Source organism: Saimiri boliviensis, chromosome 5 (assembly GCF_048565385.1).
Source record: "Saimiri boliviensis isolate mSaiBol1 chromosome 5, mSaiBol1.pri, whole genome shotgun sequence".
Taxonomy (NCBI): domain Eukaryota; kingdom Metazoa; phylum Chordata; class Mammalia; order Primates; family Cebidae; genus Saimiri; species Saimiri boliviensis.
Window position 1 is genome coordinate 95056436 of NC_133453.1, and position 12159 is coordinate 95068594.

Sequence of the window (12159 nt, forward strand, 5' to 3'; positions counted from 1 at the left end):
TGAAACAAATACTCTATTCTTATTGATGACACTGAGTGTCATGTTTCCATGTGCAAGGAGCAGGATGAAAGTCATGTCCTGTACATGGTGAAGGAAACTCACCTTGTCGTTAAAGTTCAAAATTCAAAATCCCCTTCCTTTTTAAGAAAATATTTTAAAACATTCTTACTACTTTTTTTTTTTTTTTTTAAATCACCATTTCCATTGTGTGATTTTTTTTTTTCAGAGATGGAAGTAAAGGTCATTTTTAATTCCAAAATTCTAGTTTAGTGTTATCTCTAATCAACTCTTGATAAACCCACCGTTTAAAATGGTCTATTCTAATTAGAGACCAGTTTGAAGATTTTAACCGGCTCTGTCTTAGGTGCATGTAAAGCCTGCTAAATATTTCGGAGGGCCAGTGAACCTTCCTTTACAAATCTTAACTTGTCTATACTTTCGAATGCTCTTCCCTATTAAAGCTACCTAGGTTAAAAATTATAACCCCCATGGAGAAGGGCACCTGTATTTGCTCACCCTATTATGCAGCTATACTGAAATGCATTGCAGCTGTCTAAATTAGCATAATTAAATCCACATCAATTAAAAACCTCAATCACCTCTCTCCCCTTCACATGTAGATGATGACATTTGTCTAAGGTGGGAAGTAACAAAGGAACTTTTTACCCATTGAAGACCTGGCTGAAAAGAAGGGTAATCGGATTGATCTATTGTCCCAGGTTTACCTTAACGCTAGGAAAAGTGGGCAATGAATGCTGCCTGGCCAAAGTAGGATGTAGTTTGCATTTCAATACCACTGGCAGGGCCAGCCATTGGAGATGTGCATTTTACGACAGCCTCTCCTCTAGTGCTCTTTAGCCTCCAGTAATGAGGGTAAACAAAGCACCATTATGACTTTGGTGGCGCTAGTTGTTATTTTTAAACTGGGAAAGCCTAGTGACCTCAGGGTAGTGACAAGACTACACCGTGTGGTGCTGGCAAAGAAAATTCCTAGAGATGAAAACTGACGTGGGGTCCAGGGGTTAATTTCTGGAACAGACAAATTTGCATACAAATGAAAAATGATGGGATTTCTGTTCTCCTAAATTTTCAATGTCATCAGCATCAAACAGCAGCCTGTGCTCCCTTGCCGTTTGAGGAATATTCATTACTTTAGAAGAAGGGGCACCTTGTTTGGTGTTCAACTCAGTGTGGGTCAATGACTTAATTTGTGCAACTTCATGGAGACTGTGAGTTTTCTGTGCATCTTTGTAATTCTTCTAAATATGACTTGAATAATATTTATTTTTATAGTTATAAACTTTTCTGAATAAACACTAATGTGTGGTTGACTTCCTTCGAGCATGCACCTTTTTCATCCTCAGGAGATGTTTAACTACACGTAGGTGACTTTTTCTTTGTACAAGATTGCAGAGGGGGACAAGGTGGTCTATGTCAAAAGTTCCTCGATATAAGAGATAAAGGACACGACAGTGCTTATGATTTTCCCCAAAGCATGTGACATTTCTTCATCCTGACTTTTAGTTATTTGTGCTTTTTTGATGACACAATTCATACTTGCTTGTTTTTATAATTTCAGTGTCAAAAGACAAAATTACAACAAACTTAGAGATCAAATTGGCTTTTATTAGTCAATCATGAATCCAGCCACATTCCATCTAAAGATTTAGAAAAGGCGCTCCAAGCAGAGGAAGTTGGCTTTATACACAGAAAAGAGCTGAAGAAAGCAGATACAGAACTAGAAATGGGTTGGTCATTTCAAAGTAACTTTCCTTAGAGCTGCAACAGAGGGGATGTTCAGGTAAATTAGGTTCATTCTGACTGGTGGCTATGAATCTGCTGTTTTTAATTTGTGTGGGTGTTTTTTTAACTGGCCCCCTTAAAGTTTCAGTTTGATTGTGTGGCACCTGGCATGAGTGGCTCTATTCTGGTTTGGTCAGGTCTGCTGGGGCCTAGTGCAGGAGATCCATTCAAAACAATGGTCTCCCTATATGTCATTTAACATTAGAAAAATATAAATATGCAGAAAGAAGAGAATAAAAATCCTTGAGTCCCCGGTTCCCTGAGATGACTGCCAGGTAATATTTAGTGTGTATTGTTTCTCATCTTCTTTCCCACGTGGTATTGCTTGTAAGTATCAGCCCACTGAAGGCAGGGAGGTGGTCTGTTGTGCTTTGAGCTAAGGCTGTCCTCAAGGTAATGGTGCCGCTGGCAACTTTTAATGAGTCAGGCCCTTTCTTCCGCTTCTCCGCAATGGCGCCGTGAGCTATGAGACCCTAGATAACTTTCTGAAACCCCTCAGTTTTCTTTCCTGATACATAGATCTCTCTAGATGCTGCTATAAATTAATGATTGCATCATGCATGAACTTTAGAAAACTTACAAAAGGAGAAAGTCCCACTTTCAGTTATGAAATGTCTAAAAAATCCCTTAAAAAATAGCATAGAGACAGCTAAATTGCTATGATGTATAAATCATAAAGGCAATATAATAATACGTAGAACAGTAAAATGTATTTGCTTTAACCTAGAACTTCACATGCATATATAGTGGATCATATATATCTCTGGCACAATAAATATCTTTAACATATATATGAAGAATTTTTCAGAAATATCTTAAAGTTTTTCATCAATTAAATTATTTTTATTTTGATTATGACTTGCCAAAAGGGGATTTGAAGCCAACAAGCAAAATATTTCAAAGTCCAGATGTCCTGCTTAGACAAGGCATTTTATAGTGATTCCAGTCTGTTTTCACCTAACCTCATGTAGTCAATATCATAAAGATATAATTAGAAAATTGGGTATAATGTGTAGCCCTGGTCGCTGTGTGATGGAATTGTTTGACTGCCGAGTAACTGAAGCTTGTTTGCATCCCAGTGTGTTGTGAAGGGAAACTTCAAAGAAAATATTATATCTCCCAACTCCAGCTCCTGAGTGTCTTGGAAGTATAATACAGCAAGGCTTAAACCTCCCTGCTGAGGAAAGGGCAATTTGACACGGAAACTACTGTTAAATCACTGTTGAAACACTGGTTTGCAAAAGAGTTCTTATTAGATAAGTATAGTTAAAGCCTTAAAAAGCAGGGGAAAATACACCCAAGTCATAGGAAAAAAATGGGGGAGAAAAGTCTTTAAAGTTGGACAGTATGTGTTGACAAAATTTGGAGATTTTAAAACATGTATCTACACATTTATTTTATAAATTGTACATAAGACTGGCTCCTTTTCCAGTGCAAAATCAAATATTTAGATTTGCACAAACCTATGGAAGCCAGATTTTAGACAAAAAGGGATTTTTTTGTCAGACTGTCAGTCTCTGAATTTCATCACAATCTGTTCAGCTGTTTTTGTTGCAGGCAGGCGTAAAACGTACTGGGTAAGTGTGTGTTTGTATTTATTATTAAAATGGGGGTGCTAAATCCTGCTTTCGAATGGTCTTCACATTCTTTAAGTCTGCACTGGTCATAGAGAAGCAGAATCATGGCATGCGTGCGTGTGTGTGTGTGTGTGTGTGTGTGTGTGAAAGTCATACATGGAGGTGAGGGAGCGGGTACAATGTCAAACGCCCATGAGCAGTGACTTTTTGCAAAGTAAGTTTTTGAGCATTTTAAAAATGACCCTGGCATTTTGCCTCAATAACTTTTCCTGCACCTACAAGTACTGATTCTTGCCTTGAAGAGGGATGGCGAAATGATGTGTTGGTGGCGGATCTGAATATGTTTTATTTAATGTCATGATTCCTTTATCCCATCCTCTGCACTAATCTAAAAATAATAATGGGTTGACAGTTTCGACAGCATTTACTGTATATGTACGATTGTATGCCAAGATTGCCTACAAGAATATTGACAATAGAACTTGAACCTCCAGTAGGTGAGACATTGTAGTAAAAAACAAATATCAAATCATACAGAATTTTGTTTGTGAAGCAAATTCTTCCTTCAGTCAGGGCTTTTTGATACATAGCACTTGCTGTACAGAACCTCACTATTGGAAATGAGATGAAGCTGATACTTCCCATGGTTGCTCACACCTGAAATCCCAGCGCTTTGGGAGGCTGAAGCAGGTGGATTACTTGACCCCAGGAGTTCAAAACCAGCCTGGGCAATGTGGTGAGACCCCATCTCTACAAAAAATACAAAAATTAGCTGGGTGTGGTGATGCATACCTGTAGTCCCAGCTACTTGGGAAACTAAGGTGAGAGGATCACTTGAGCCCAGGTAGTTGAGGCTGCAGTGAGCTGTGATGGAGTCACCGCACTCCAGCCAGACAGAGTGGGACCCCATCTCAAAAAAACAAAAAAACCAAATGATATTACCTGCCATAAATGAAGCTCTTTTGCAAAAAGATGATAACATAGTTGTTCTTAATCAGGATTTACTATGACAATGTAAACATTTATCTATTTTCACGTTTTAAAGATCTACAATAGAAATTTTACCTCTAACTGAGGATATTAGTCATCTATGGCTGCCATGATAAAATATCACGGACTGGCTGACTTAATCAGCAGAAATTTATTTCCTCACAGTCTGGAGGCTTGAGGTCTAAGCACGCCTTCTAGTTTGAAGATAGCACATTCTCGCTGAGTTGTCACATGACCTCCTTTCAAGTGAGCGGAGGGAATATCTCTGGTGTCTGTCTTACTCTTTTTATAAGGACAGTGGTCCCATTGGATTAGGGCCCCACCCAAATGACCTCACTTAACCTTAAATACCCCCATACAGAGTCTATCTCCAAATACAGAAACAGTGGGGGTTAGAGCTTTAATACGTGCATTTTGCAGGGTACAACCCAGTTTATAACACTGGCATAAACTCACGGGCTCACTGAAGCTCTGGGTCTCTTGCTTCTGGCTAGCTTTAGATCAACTCAGTGTGAGAGTCATCTCTACATTCTCATCAGAAGTTCTAATTTGGAGTTTTTTATATTGATATTTAAACACATGAGAAAAATGAATGCTTGTTGCTCTATAAATGTGGTTTGGTGGACAAATTATTTCTAAACATACAGTCTTTGAAGAAAACATAATTAAAGGAACTCTTGGTGGTTAAAAGGGGTTGAGAGTTACTGGAGAGTCTACTACCTGTGTGCAGAGGTAAATTCAACCAGGGAGTCCCTTGAGATGGCATTCAGCTTTCAGATCTGAGAGTCTGTGGCTGAGTGGGAAAAAACAGACTGTTTCTTCTCTGCTGTCATACCACAACAATCAACACAGATGACTTCTGTGGCCAAATGTGTATGGGGCTCCTCTCACCCCTCTACACCAAGCAAGCCATCAATTCTACAGGGGACATCAGCTGGGTGTCCTCTGATTCAATTCAATTTCAGCACTGTTGGTCTGGAGATAGCGACAGACCCCACAGGGTGAGGGCACTCCCACAAGACTGCTCCCACTTCCGATGCCAACTGCAAGCCCCAGGTTATTTTGCATGTGCTTCAGATGCACTGGCTATAAACTGGGGTTCCTATGACCCCCTCCTTGGATTCAGTTAATTTGCTAGAGTAGCTCACAGGACTCAGGAACACTTTACTTTCATTTACTGGTTTATTAGAAAGGATATTACAAAGAACACAGATGAAGACAGGCATAATGTGAGGTATGGGGTTAGAGGTATGCAGCTTCCATGCCCCAAGGACATCAGCCTCCAGGAAACTCCATGTGTTCAGCTATCTGGAAGCTTTCCAAACTCTTTAGTTTTTTGAGTTTTATGGTGGCTTCATTACCTAGGCATGATTGATTAAACAAATGCCCATTGGCCATTGGGGATCAGTTTAACCTTCAGCCCTCTTCTATCCCCAGAGTTTTGGGGGGAGTGGGGCGGAAAGCTCCAATCTTCTAATCTTGCCTTGGTCTTTCCTGTGACCAGCCCTATCCTGAAGCTACCTAGAGGCAGCCAGTCAGTGAATTCAGTAACATGCTTTGGAGATTCTAAGGATTTTAGGAGTTTTATGTCAGAAAATGAGGTCGAAGAAAATATATGTTTTGCAATAACAACCTATGAATTGAGTTGTACTTATAATACAATTATATCTGAAGAATTATATGGTATAGAGAACCCACTGAAATATAACAAAGTAGTTCTCCCTCCACATTTTTATTGCTACCAGATTTACAAAGAATAATACAAGTCCCAAGCCTGGATGTATATTTGAAGAAGTCTGGTTGTCTGGATGCTCACCAATCCTATTTCCTCTTCTGGGACAGCCAGGGAGACTCCATTTCCCAGGCTTCTTCAGGCAGGGCCATGTGACTAACTCCTAGCCAATTGGAAGTGGGTGGAAATGATGTACAGCAGTTCTAGGACTGGCTATACAAAAACTGTGATTTTTTTTTTCATAATCTTCCTTCTCCTTCAGTAGCAACAATGGAGGCCATGTATTGAAATCATTCTACATGAAGAACATGAGGTTCATAGTTATCACCTGAAAGAAGCATTCAGAAAAACTCTTTGATTTTGGGCAAAGCAAGAAATAAACTTTATTGTGAATCCACTGAAATTTTGGGGTTGTTTGATGCAATAGATAACATTAATTGTCTACTAAAATGATACTAAGAAAAAAATTTTAAGAATTTTTGACAGCAACCTACGTTTTATCTAGTGAAAGATACATACTGTTTAAGAAATACTGTTCAAAAATGCAGAATTTCCTTTTGTCTAATCATCTGAAGAAGTCAAATGAATGTTGTTGCTATCATAGGATCACTTTTATCTCCTTCAGCAAGATTCTGGTCAGAATCTTTCTAAATTGACTATTGGTTAATATTTTCCTCTAGGCACACCCACAAATCACAGCAGGGCTTCAGGTTTCAACCTGTTCCATCTTTCATACTATCAAATGCTGGGAAAATTGATTTAAAGGTCCTGATCGATGTCACCTGTATTTTCCCCTTTCCCCTAAAATACAGCCTGCTGAAAACACTCTCTCTTCTGAATTCCATTTGTCTGTGAAAAACACCGTGTAGCTCAGGTTGTTCCTGATGTACCTACCCTATGAGTTTGCAGTGGCTGCTGAGGGCACTGTGTTACGAAGGATTCAGAGGTGGTGACTGAGTTTATTAGAATTCTCTTTGTCTGCCAAAGGCCAGAGAGTGGGGACAGACTGGTGTATCACATCATTGCCATTGCTGGCTAACTCTGCATTTCAGAATATTAAATGCAGTGTCTACCTTGGTTAGCATCCAGTCCTGTTAAAAATGGTGAAACTCATCTAAGGCCATACCCTTGATCCAGTAACTACTGTTCTATTGTGCAGCAGTCTGTTGCCATTTTTGGAGCTGTGTTAATTTAGGTCAGACTTACATTAATTTGTTGGACTCATCTCCAATCACCATTGAAGATGGCATTGTGTAATATCTGCTATATAGAGTTTAGAGATCACGAGCGTGCTAACCAATTCTGTGCCTTCTATTAGAATGCTAAAGATGATGGTAGGTTTTAGTAAGTGAGCATTATCATAGACTCTTGATGGGGGTGTACATTGCCATACATTTTCTGTGGTACGATCTAGTTATGTGCACCAAAATGTAAAATATATGTACACTTTGACTCAGCAACTGTGCTTTTCGGACTTTATACTAAAAATAGAAGTAAATGTTTACATATAAGGATATCAATTACAGCCTTGTTTTTAGTATCAATATTCATCATTAAAGGACTGGTAGAATAAGTTACAGTATATTCATGTGATGGAACCGTATGGAGCTTTTTAATTAGATAAGGCCAACCAATGCGGTATGAAAAGCTATTCTTGATACAACGTAAAATAAAGAATGCAGGTAGAACAATTTGCACAGTATCAGTTTGTCTAATGTGCAGCTCATAGAGAAGTGCATATTATTCTATCTAGTGTATTTATAAAAGCCTTTTATGATAAAATATCATAGATAGTAAATGCCGGAAGTATATGTTCCACATGTTAAAAAGAGACTCCTTCTGGATACAAGCTGTACACGAGCGAAGGCGGAGAACCCGTGGCCCATGAAGCAAATCTTTGAACTGTCTCCGCCCGCCTCCCAGCTTGATTTGTGACCCTAGGCCCTTTGGGGCTCGTCTGACCCAGCTAGCCAGATCCCGGACCCAAACCGTGCTCCCCGCGAAGGTGAAGGTGGAGAAGTCAGAGCTGGAGATGGCCAAAGCCCGGAACCCACTGGACGCCGTCCTGCAGTGTCTGCTGGAGAAGAGTCACATGGCCAGGGAGCGTCTGGATGAGGAAGCCGGGAAAACCCCTCAGACCCACAGTAAGGACGGCTCCATCGCAGCCACTGGCAAAAGACCTTCTGCCCGCTTCCCCCAGTAGCGGAGGAAGAAGAGGAGGGAGATGGATGACGGGCTGGCTGAGGGAGGGCCGCAGCGATCCAGCACCTCTGTGATCGACCCGAGCGTGGACTTGGCCCAGCGCAGTGAGAACGCGCCACTCCACCCGGCCTGCTGTGCCTGGATGTGAACAGCCCCTCTGTGCGCGAGCGTGAATGCTCTCCCAGCTCACCTCTGCCCTCGCTGCCCGAGGATGAGGAGGGTTCAGAGGTCACCAACAGCAAGAATTGTGGTATGTACAAGCTGCCGCCACCCACAGCGCCCGGGCCACCCAGAGATGCCTGCAGATCCTGCATCCCGTCTCCGCTACAGCCTGACATGCGGGGCACCCCTGATGACGAGCCCTCACCCTCACCCTCCACACTCATCTTTCGCAACATGCAGCGCTGGAAACCCATCAGCCAGAGGTGGAAGGAGGCCTCTCATCGGAACCAGCTTCCTTCCTCAGAAAGCATGAAGATCCTACAGGAGATGTGTGAGCGACAGTGATGTTCCCAGCTCCCCCCACCCCAGTAAACGTCTCCCAACTCCACAAAAAAAAAAAAAAAAAAAAAAAAAAAGAGAGTTTCCATCTGTAGGGTAGGATGGAAGGGTAGGATGGAAGCAAGGAAAGCAGCATGGTTGAGGCAGCTGTACATTATATACTGCATGGTTCAATTTTTTTCAATTACATTTTTATCAGCAAAAGCAGTATAATTATTTTATTTTGAGAAGAATAAAAGAAACATTAGAAGCTAATAATTCATTTATTTTCTCTAACATAAAATCCTAATGCAAGATTCAAAACCCTGTAGAAGATGCATAGATTCCCCTAACATACATACATATATATATATATATGTATATATATATATATACACACACACACACATGTTAGGAGAAGGAGGTGTAGGAGTGAGCCACATGGAGGTCTGGGGAAAGCTCTGGAAATGCAAAGATCTGAGGTGCTCCAGGCATGTGTGAGTAGAGCAGAGGGAAGGAGGAAGGGTAGCAGGCAGCGAGATCAGAGAGGTGTAGGGCTGGGAGCAGATCACACAGGACCACATAGGACAGAGTAGAGATATGAGCTTTACCTCTGCAAGAGATAGGAGTCACTGATAGGTTTAAGTGGAAACACGACATTACTTGACCAACATTTAAACATGATCTATCTCCATTAGGTTGAAAATAGCCCGAAGAAGGGCCTGGGCAGAAGTGGAAGGACCAGTTAGGAGGCTCCCACATTCATACAGGTGAGGGATAACGGTGACTTGGAACAGAGTGGCAGATCTTGAGGTGAAACAGTGGGATTCTGGAAATGCAGTTGACCCTTGCACAACACGGGTCTGAACTGCGTGGGTCCACTTATATACAATTTTTTTTTCAACCAAACACAGATGGAGGGATGAGAAATAAAATATATTTCTGTACAGAGGGCTGACTTTTTATATACATGGTTCCACAGGACCGCAGCAGACCTGAGTATGCATGGATTTGAGGATACATGGGGGTCCCTGAACCGATCTTCTGAGTATACAGAAGGATGGCTGTGTTCTGTTTATCAGCTTTCCTTTGACTCTACCAGCAACTCCATGTACTTTCCGTTTTTCTCTTTAAAGCTAGACATTTTGGATTTTTATTCTTGCAAGCAAGAACCCAACAGTTTCAGATGTCCATAAATAATGGGAAAAACAAGACGCTTTCGCTAACTCTGTGACCTTGGGTAAATTGCTTAACCTCTCTGCATCTCATTTTTTCATCTGCAAAATAGGAAAGTAATAACAGATTGAGTCATATGATGTTGTCATTTTGGTAGGTCAGAAACGGTCAAATACTAATACTTTCATGGGGCTCACCTCTAGGCCATACTGTATTTGTTGCTACGAGGATTAAATAAACTAATACAAGTAAAACACTTAGAGCCATGTTTGATGCATTTTAAGACAAAGTAAATGTGAGTTGTTACTGCTCTTATGATTATCAGTGCCTTACATTTTCAACATTTTTTCACATTCCTTTTCTAATTCAGTCCTTGTAACAGCTTAGTGGGACAGACAGGGCAGTCAGCATCATCTAGATGCTCAGAAGAGCCTTCTGCAGCACTTTAGAAGGTGTCTGTTCACATATCATGCCATTTGAGTCTCAGAACAACCCCCTGTGGTATGTAGTACATGTATTCAAGTCTGCTTTGTGTATTTAAATAATGAAATAATAAGAAAATAAGTAATTCATATATGTTTGCATTATTTCCCCAAATAATTAGAAATAAAACTGTTATGTGTTACCCTCATGTGGGTATCTTAATTGATGAGATGCATGAAAGCAGAGTTCGGAGTGCTTGATCTTTAAGATCCAGTTCAACGATCATGTCCTGCAGGCTCCAGAGCTCTTTGCTCCCATCTGTTAGTAGACAGAGCTGCTCCATGAACAGTACGTGTGGTGTTCTTGTCTTTCAGTTTGTGTATCCTGTTGCCTCTGCTTGGACTCCCGTTTTTTTCTCTGATTTCTGCACGCCTCATAGAGTATCAGGCACAAAGTGGCTGGCCAGTAAATGGTTAAAAAATGAACAAGGAACTAAGTAAAGGAATGAGTGATTATTCTCTGGTTTATTTGCTAGGAAACCAAGACCCTGGATAGTGAAGTGAACTGCTTAATTTCAACACAACTACTAAATGAATTAGCCAAGAGTCATGCCCAGGTGGTGGAAAATCATGTCCAGAATGCCATCCAATGTGGCATGAAACGTCAGCCCAAAATGAAGCCGTAGGTGTGCTCAGCTTGGAGTGTGCCTACAGGACGAAAACCCACCCCAGATGGCATATCCAGTTTAATCAACATCACCTGTGAGCCAAACTGAACAGTAAATGTTAAGACAGGATCACTAATAATGGGGACCTGGAATGTAGCCAGAATTAAAACAATGATCTGCTTAACAATCCCTCTGGGCTGGATGCATGTGGAGAACGGATAAATGCTGGATATCGAAACAGCTGCTCTATGGCAAACTGAAATGGGGCAATCATAGATAGCAAAGGGAGAAGAAACACTTGAAAGTTGTCTTAAATAAAGTAGCGCTTTAAATAATGTGTGACCTGGCTGTGGCCTTTTAAGAAGCAACCACCACACACAAACTATCCTGGAGTGCATCTCTAGAGAATGAGGTGTCTTTGGGTGAACAAAGCCTATGGAAGTAGAAAAGGTAATGATGGCTGGTGCCACCCATCCCGATACACAGATTGTATTAATCCAAACTAACACTTGGAATCACCTTGGAACACAAAGGCCTGTGTTCCAAATTAAAATCTTATGGTTCACCACTTCCTGAGCTTTGCCTCCTAAATGTGACCATTTTCTACAAATGCCGTGTAGCCATTGCATAAATCCTATGTCTTTCATATACTGTCTATTGTCTAATTATTTTAAAATTGTAATTACATGGTGTCTTCTCATCAGGGTCACAAGTTGCCTTAGAACAGAAATCAAAATTGATGTTCAAAAATACACGATCACCAGCATGGCACAGGCCAAGAACAACCAGAATGCTGGTTTGTAACACCGTCCTGGCTGGTCCAGCCATTGCTCTGCTTCCTTTGGGTTGATGACTTTACACTAGAAAGTATAGTAGGACTGTAAACATACAGTGTTCCTGAAAAGGGCTTCTTGATTGATTGATTCCCCAAGCTCATTTTTATACTTGTCTGTCATTTGTGGAGATCCCATATCAGCGTGTAATTTATCATCCATACAACTGTATTAAAATAAGCATGCTAATTACAGACCTAGGAGTAAGGACTGAAAAAAAAAGCAGGAAACAAGTAAAGAATCAGTTGTTAAAATTTTTTTGTGTGTATTTAATAA

The 12159-nt window shown here is 40.8% G+C and overlaps 1 pseudogene; it reads left to right on the plus strand.

The window, feature by feature from the left end:
- The first annotated feature begins 4326 nt into the window (after positions 1–4326).
- On the plus strand, positions 4327–10550 carry LOC141584613 (protein lin-37 homolog pseudogene; annotated as a pseudogene).
- Positions 10551–12159: the final 1609 nt, after the last annotated feature.